This window comes from Gossypium hirsutum, chromosome A11 (genome assembly GCF_007990345.1).
Source record: "Gossypium hirsutum isolate 1008001.06 chromosome A11, Gossypium_hirsutum_v2.1, whole genome shotgun sequence".
Lineage (NCBI taxonomy): Eukaryota > Viridiplantae > Streptophyta > Magnoliopsida > Malvales > Malvaceae > Gossypium > Gossypium hirsutum.
In genome coordinates this window covers 109,792,679-109,801,105 of record NC_053434.1, presented here as the reverse complement: position 1 = coordinate 109,801,105, position 8,427 = coordinate 109,792,679, and positions in this window count along the sequence as shown.

Genomic DNA, 8,427 nt, shown 5'->3' with positions numbered 1-8,427 from the left:
CCCAGACGTGGTCTTACATGTAATCACATATCGATGCCACTGTCCCAGACAGGGTCTTACTCGTACACATATATCGGTGTCACATATCGATGCCATGTTCTTACTTGCACATCACATATTGGAATCCTATGTCATGAAATATGTATCCTAGCTATTCCTAAGGTTCATACGGGGCTTTCAGACGTCGTAACTCAGTTGAAACAAATTCAGAAATATAGTAGCCAAGCTTGTATACATTCGGCTATTGTAAATATAAATTCACATATTTCACTTCAGCATATATAAGTTGCATTTAATTAAATTGAAGTACGTCTATTTGCTTATAAACTTAACTCGGACGATGTAAAACGGAACGGGATGACTAGTCGATAACTTTCGTTTTCCCCCGATTCAAATCTAATTTCTTTGGTTCTTGATCTAAACATATTCAAATTAAACCATTCAAACATATTTTCATTCAATTTAGTCCAAAAACACATAAATAGGAAAATTACCATTTTACCTATAACATTTTACACATTTTACAATTTAGTCCCTATTGTACAAAACACAAAATATGCAAAATCTCAACATACTCATGTTAGGCCGAATCTTCTTAGTATTCATACAAGTCCATATATTTCATTTATTTCATTTTTTAGTCCTTAAAATTATTATTTTTGCAATTTAGTCCTAATTAGTCAAAATCATCAAAAATTCCAATACAAACATGTTAACCCAAAACATATCTTTCATATTTCATCATCAAACAAAAAAATCACAAGCTTTCAACAATGGAATAACTCAAAATATTCATCAAAATAAAAAATTCAAGCATGGGTCTTGAAGATAACTTAGCAACGATCTCAAAAACGTAGAAATTATCAAAAACGGAGCTAAACACATACCTTAATCAAACTTGTTAATGGCTGAACCCTAGCTTCTTTTATTTTTTTTCTTTCTTATTTTGTTATTCAGTCAAGAGATAAAAGATGAACATGGCTTTATTTTTTTTATGTTTTATGATATTATATAACTTAACATTTAATTTACATATATAACCTTAATTAAAACATTATATTATTGCTTATATTATGTCCATTGCCATCCAAATATAAAACCAATGGCATAATTTCATCATAAACACTTCCTTTTATAAAGACACATTCATTTTGGCCATTTTATAATTAGCCATCAAATTTTCATTTTACACGATTAAGTACTTTTATTTAATCGGGCACCTAAACGACAAAATTAACTCACGAAAATTTCACACACACAAATTCACACATAATAAACACAGAAAATAATTTTAAAATATTTTTCTGACTCGGATTCGTGGTCCCAAAACCACCGTTCCGACTAGGGTATAAATCGGGCTGTTACATTCAAGGTAGAAATACTTTGTACCTCACGTAATCTTTTATGTGCTTATGAATTGAATTAATTGTTTGAATTGACATAGAGATATGTACAAGAGATTATTTTAATTTAATAAGTATGTATGTGCATTAACACATTTTCTTATTAAAATTTGTTTAATCGGTTGAATTGACGTAGAGATATAGTCAAGAGATAAATGGATTTTGGTAGGCAAGTATGTTCATAAGTTAGCAAATTACCAAGTTGTCATGAATTTATTCGTAAGAACATGAACATGAGTTTAATAATTCTATGTTAAGAAATGTAAATTAATCTAACACAATTATGTCATCTTGATTAAAATCATCTTTTGAAATCGTGCATTAGAACTTCTATTTTATTTTTATTTATTTTACTTTTTTAAATCCTATTTTTTAATCACTTCTTCAAATCAAAATTGCATTCATAAATAATTATTTTCACAGTCCCTGTGAGTACGATAACTCGATATTTACTTGTCACTTTATTATTTGTTGCGATTGTGTGCACTTGCACATTTCCGTCATTCCATAGGGTTCAGCCCAAAAGCGTATCAAATTACCAATGTTATGCATAATCATATTTTGACATTCACATCTATGTTTGAGAAATATAACTTTGTGGTATTAACTAATTTGATTTAAATAGCTTCTTATAGCAAATAATATTCTAATTATAACATTTACTATAGTTTCTTAGAGCAAATCATATTCGTATTTGACACTTACAACAAATTTTGATCTTTTGTAGATGGTCAAAGATAAACAGAGCAACATTGAAACCATGTTTTTAATTTTTTTAAACTTTTAGTACAAATTTTGCTTACTTCTTTCTCAACAAAGTTTGTTATGTTGATCTTAAAAATGGCAAAATATGGGTACAAAATAAGAACCGCCATGTTAAATTTATACAACTTCACCAAATTTTAAAAGACAATCTAAATGACAATAGAAAGATCAACAAAACCATGCCTTTAAATTTTCCTTTTTAATTAATAAACTTGAAAATTTTTCATAATAGGGACAACGCATCCAATAGCTTTAAGAATAAGACAAAAAAGAAAAAAGAAGGGATATTAATAAAGGAAGATATAGGAAGATATGGCAAGTGCAGGGATGAAGACGATGATGATAATATGGTGTGCAATAATGGTAATGAGCTACATGGTGCCAGGGGTAATGGGTACACCATTCGATTGTATGAGTGATTGCACCAAGTCCTGTGGTTCGGGATTTTTCTGTCATGTCAAATGTGAATTTCAATGCATTAAATCTAATGGTGCTGGCTTTTTTCACCCTGTCATCAGAAATAAGGCTACTAAGAATAGTTGCGGTAGATTTATTTATTTATTATATCTAATTGTATGGAACTTTTCAATTTCATGAACCAAATTAAAAAAATAATCCCAAATTTAGTTATATTTTGAAATGTATTTTCTAAAATACATTATTTGGATGCAGGTTCTTCGGCTTCTCTTTCGGCATTGTCCTCTCCTTCTTGTCAGCCGAGAGGATCAGAAAGGAAAATAAAGCCTATCATCAACTAAAAAATAAGTTTAAAAATTATTAGTGTATATGAAAGATAAATGTAAAATAATTGTTTTTATGTAAGAAGAAGAATTTGATGATGGAGTGTTTGTGAAGCACTATGTATAACCTGCTCAATTTTCTCAAAAATCTAATAAAAATGACACCTTGCATCACAATTAAGATTCGTTCTCTAGATTAGTATTTTTATACCATCTTTGGTAAGAATATAGGGAAAAAAAGAGGAAGGCTTATATAACAAATCTAGTACACCAAAATCATAAAAGAGTATGCAAACGATATGGTAGAGACATTAAAATGAAATATTAGTACTTGATTGGTTTGTACCAAAATCCAGAAACAAAATTAATAGTCTTTAATGTAAGGCCTTTTTCGCAAATTATTATTTAAATATCAAAATACAATTTTGCTATGTATTATAATGGCCTAGTAGACTTGGTGAGATTATGGCTGGAAAAGAAGGTCATCTTTTGTAATTTAATATGTCAAATTAGGCTCTTCAATACGTTTAAAGAGCTTATTCTCAAGCAAATTAACTTTTTTTTCTATACTTTTGTTGAATTTCAGCTTTCACCATTAATAAATGTTTTTGGCTGAGTTCTACCCCTTTTGAGCCCCAAAGTGGCAACACAGTGCCATGGGGTACCTAATGAGGTGTTTGAATTGTTGTAGGAAGATGAAAATGACCTAACCTCAAAGAAAACATCATTTACACTGGGTGCCAAGACACTAATGGTATTGATGTCGTCACATCGAACCCTTTTCACTTTGAGGATGAAAAACTTCAACGCAAAATCAACATGGAGCTTACTGTCAAGTGATGTGGCAACACCGAGCCAACATCAAGATACTAAGCCTCAAAAGTCGTGATATCCCTGGAGGTGTTGAAAAGAAGAAATTGGAGCCATCACCAGTGATGTCGCGACACCGAGTGTAACACCTCAAAACCCAACCTAGACGTTATGATCGAATATTGAAGGTTACATTAACTACATGGACCATTGAAATGGCCAAATAAAACCGTTCTTTGAAAATAATCTTTTTTGTCAAGATTTATATAACTCATTATCTTTATTAAAACATCAAATTTTAATGTCGTCTTTATAATTATAGTTAATTACTTAATAATGACATTTTGGAAAAGAAAAAAATGTAGTCAAGTCACAAAAAAAATTATATTTTCAAAATTGATTTCTTTACTATGCAACGGAAAATCATAATTTTTACTTAAGCTCAATATCATGCAATTATTGGTTGTTAGGTCAATTCATTGCAATAAAAACCATGCATGCAATTAAACCCAAATAATGCATCCCAAAATCCACAGTCCCCAAAATAAAAAATAAATGCAATTCCAACCAATATTAATTTGAAATTAAATTTAAATTTAAAACTTTAAATAAGTCTAGTGTTCGAGAAGAGAATTCCAAAAGCCCAAATCCAATCCTAAGCTCATGAGTTACCTGAAAAGTTTAAACTAAAGGGGTGAGCTTCAAAAGCTTAGTGTGAGTCTAAACAAGGCAACCAGAGTATTCACAATTTCAAATAGTAAGACAATTAATTATCAGGTAGAAATTGTACCAAAAATCTATGGCATCAATTCAACAAATTTCTCAAATGTCATGTTCATGACACACTTTATGCAACAATACAAGTCCAACCCATACTATGCGTTAAACACTATTAGTTCCTGAAACACATCATTCGAACACCAAACAATTGGAGTTGAAGCTCAGTATAGTTGAACCACCAATATCAATCTTTCAGTTAAAACTGCCAATTAAAGTTTCAAATAAATGCCAATATCAACTGCAAACAAGTTGTCAATCTCCCCAATACTCTAATGCAGTATACTGACTAACCAATGATAGTAGGTATACTGTTAATACTCTTCGAAATTCCTCCGTCATCCACAAAAACCAATGTAATACCCTGATTTATTTAATTTTGTTTTTATGATTTTTGTCATAATTGAGTATCCACTTCAGTGGTTAAGTGATATGGGTGAGTGTTTGAGGTCTTGGGTTCAAGTCTCACTATTAGAAATTTTGCTATTTTTTGTTCCTAGTATTATCCTTATTGGATGGGCTTATATTATATTTTCGGTCAACTCAAATTAGAATGAGCATGTTGGTTCAAGTGGTAAGGCGTTAGCTTGCCCTAAAGTCTCGTGTTCAAATCCTTGTGTGAGCAAAAGATGTTACTGTTTTGCTTCCATGAGTGGGTATCGGTGCTACGGTGAAGGTTCAGTGGAATTCAAAATTTGTGGTACTGGATGAGAGTTAATGGGTCGTTTTGGAGGGATTTGTTAGTTAGTGAGTTGGGATATTCTTTTTTATTTAATTCTAGTTTTATTTTTTTTTTTAATTTTATTTGTTTCTATTTCCCTAAAATTTCTTCTGACGTTTTGTTTCCGCCCTTCCTTTTCTTTTCCTCTACAAATTCCTATTGCCTTTTCTTTTTATTCTGTTCAACAAATCGATTGTTCTAATCATTGAGGTTTGGTGTTCTGGTTGTTCTTCGTTCGTTTTGGTAAGTCTGTAAATTCGTTTGGTTTGGATTTTTCCTTTTAAATTGATGTATTAGTGTTGTAGTTAGGGAATTCAATTCCTGTGAATGCGTTGCGTAGGAGAAAATTGCGAAGCAGAGGATTTTGCTCCAACGGCCTAGTTCGTACGTGTGATTGTGTTCGTTGGCGGCAAGTCTCTATGCATAGTTTGGTTGTGTGTGTTAAATTCATAAGTTGATTGTTAAAATAGTTGTTGGGATACTGTTTTAAGGTTTCGGAGGCCTCGAGATTGCTTTCACACCAAAACCAAGTTAGGTGTGTAACAAAAATGAAAGAAAACGTCGATCGACGAAAACCAAAATTTTGGCCTGTTGACGTCACACGGCAGTGTGGTAGGTGGTGTACGACACACAGTCATGTGACACACGACCTAGGCCATTTTGGGCGTGTGGGCCACATAGGCATGTAGGCCCACGCAGGCATGTGGGCTGTGAGCAAGGCCGTGTGGGCCACACAGGCAAGGCCAATTTGGGCGTGTAGGCCTACACGGGTACATGGGTCTAAATTTTAGAATTTTTTCCTAGGGTCGTACACGTCATTTCAATCAACTATGGGCTTTCCGTGGGGTCGATATAGGCTTAGATAAACGTTAAAGCATGAGATTTGATAAATTGTTTGTATCGTAGTTAGCATAAGCAATACCTAAATGCATGTAATGTAATGCAAAATGTATGATCTGCTATATATATGCATGTTTATTATCTGTTATACGAGCATGTTGATATAATAATTCTGGTATCTGGTTGATAATTATGTTTTATCTGATAATCTATTGTATCTGACTATGGGGTAGGATATGTGATATGTGGAGAAAGTATTCTATGAGGCGATATCTCGCCAATATACCGGCAGCACTACTGCGATTATTCTGAAAAGTGTTGTATGGACACTATGTGGTGTGTAGGGCTAGGTGGGTGTTTTATACCCAACGTGGTGTGTTAGGATGGTCGGAGTTGGTGTGTAGAGGATGGGAGTAGGACTATGCATATCTGTACCTTCATGTTTCTGTTGATAATCTAATTCTGTAAAGGATAATGTTTGTATCTAATTTGTTATGCGATAAAATCTGAATTTATGTTTTGTAGAGTTACACACTGAGTTTTTAAAACTCACTCTCTGTTTGTTTGTTCTGTGCAGGTAACCCTTAGACTTAGGTGGGTCGATGCAATGAAGGCTTAGTTTTGACCACTTGTCCGTAAATTTCATTTTCTTAAAAGTATAAGATCAATTTTCATGAACATATTACTATTACCACACTATCATCATCGTCTTCATCCCTGCACTTGCCATATCTTCCTTTATTAATAGCCTTTCTTTATTATTTTTTTGTCTTAGTCTTAAGTTTATTGGATGTGTTGCCCCTAATATGAAAATTCTCAAGTTTATTAAAAAGGAAAATTTAACGGCATAGATTTATTGATCATTCTGTTGTCATTTAACTTTTCTTTTAAAATTTGGTGAAGTTGTTTAAACTTAAAGTGGTGGTTCTTATTTTTTACCCATAATTAGCCATTTCTAAGCTGAACATAACTAACTTTGTTGAGAAAGAAGTAATCAAAATTTGAACTTGTGGAAACGAGGTGGTTACTTGCTTTGCAAACATAAATTATGGCTGCAGTATTGCTTGGCATTTTCACATCCTGTATTCATTCACATTTTTCATATTCTTATCAAAGATGGTTTACAAATGCTAATCTAGGTACCAAATATTGTTTACAAATGCTAATCTAGGAAGCAAATCTAACTTGTGATGCAAGGTTTCATTTTTATTAGATTATCAAAAATTGAGTAGGTTACATATGGCATGTAACGCCTTAAAATTTATATTATTTTTCTGCTAAATTGTGACATAAATGTGTATCTATTTCAGAAGTTAAGTGTTCTAGGAGTGTGTGAGAAGTCTTGGGTTCAAGCCATGTCTTTGGTAAATTTTTGGAATTTTTCTAAATAAAGGCTTAACCTTGCTCAATAGGCTTAAGTTTCATTGTTAGTAAGAATATATCAGAATGGGCTTACTGGTCTAGTGATTAAGTGGAGTGTTAGTGTGATGGAGGTCTCGTGTTCGAGTCTCTATATAAGTGATGGAATTTATTTTTGCTCGGTTGACCGAAAGAGTTTCGGTCAAACAAGAATTCTGAGATTGAGTGTGTTAGTGAGTTAGTGCGAGGAAAAGGGGGGATTGGGATATTTTAATTTTATTTCTTTTCGAAATTTTCTCTTTCCTCCAGAATTTCCCCAAAATTTTCTGACGTCCCTTTCTTCTTTTCTTTTTCTCCCTCTTTCGTTCTCGTGTTGCCTTTTATTATCCTAGCAACATAGGTCACACATGAGGTAAGTGAAATAGCATTGGAATCATTCTTAGATGTTGTCATCTTGTCATTGGACTAATTTGTGGGTTTTGACAGCAGCAAATCGTAGGGTTTAAGGCTCTCTTCGTACTGTTCCGTAGCGAATCGATTGGAGGCTTTGTAGTAAGTGTTCATAGCTTTATGGATGAGTATTTTGGTTTCGGGATTTTGATTAATAGCAAAGTAAGACTAATGGCAGTGCCGAATATCTCGTTTTTAAGCTTTGAATTGCTCGAGAGTGTTTAAGCATCAAAAATGATATAGGTGTGTACCCAAAACATAGAAAACGAGATTCAGCGAAAAGCCAAAAAAGTATTCTGTCGATGCCATATGGGAGTGTGGTCGCCTGTATGGTAGGCCGTGTGATAGAACACGGGTGTGTGATCGATGAGCCAAGCTGTGCGCGCATGACATGGTCGTGTGATGGCCAGGCAGGTCGTGTGCGACACATAGGCTAGACTAAATTAAGTCGTATGGGCCACACGGGTGTATGGGCCCACACAGGCGTGTAGGATTCTAGGCTAGGCCGTGTGATCCACACGGCCAAGGCCAATTCGGGCCGTATGGGCCACACGAGCGTGTG